Below are 700 nucleotides of genomic sequence, written 5' to 3'. Positions count from 1 at the left end.
CAGCCAAAGTGTATGGTTCAGGTGAGGAAATCCAGTGTTGTTTCTGTCTTGACATAGCAAATCTATGTATTTTGATCTAAGTTATTTTGATGCTTTGCAGAAATCAACACTTTCCTTAGTCTATAAATACTTACTTGTTATTTGCTTTAAGATATCAGAGAGGAGGCTTCAGTTAAAAAGCAGATTTGGGCAATCCAGAATGTGCTTGATGGGCAGCTGAGCTCTGAACTTCTCTGGCACAATTAGTTGTTCCTTCAGTTTTTGTGTGTGTTTGGAACCCTTCTAGCCTCACTAGCACTCTCCTTTACACAAAAGTTAATTTATCTTTGCACATCATATCACTAGGCAAGATTTTCTACCAACAGCCTTGTAAAGGCTCATCTGCTTTTTGCAGAAGAATTTATGTCTCCCTGCCAATCCTCACCACAGGGAAATCCATCTCTCTTTGGCTGTGATGTTTGTGATTGTTTCTCAGCTTTCATTGGGTCTTGCTGTCCCATAGTGCCTGAATTTTTTTTGGGTGGGGGGGGGATTTGGGATTTCAGTTGAGCTACTTGAAAGGCTGCTAGCATGCCAGCCAGCACTTCACTAATTATAGATATGTCCATCCCCAATACCATATCAACTGAAAGTCCTTTGACACTTCCCACAGCAGTGATTTTCAGATACTCTACCGTATCACTTGTTCTATCATGAATAT

This window comes from Pseudonaja textilis, chromosome 1 (assembly GCF_049901715.1).
Source record: "Pseudonaja textilis isolate UNSWEBS1 chromosome 1, rPseTex1.2, whole genome shotgun sequence".
Lineage (NCBI taxonomy): Eukaryota > Metazoa > Chordata > Lepidosauria > Squamata > Elapidae > Pseudonaja > Pseudonaja textilis.
This window is presented reverse-complemented; position numbering follows the sequence as displayed.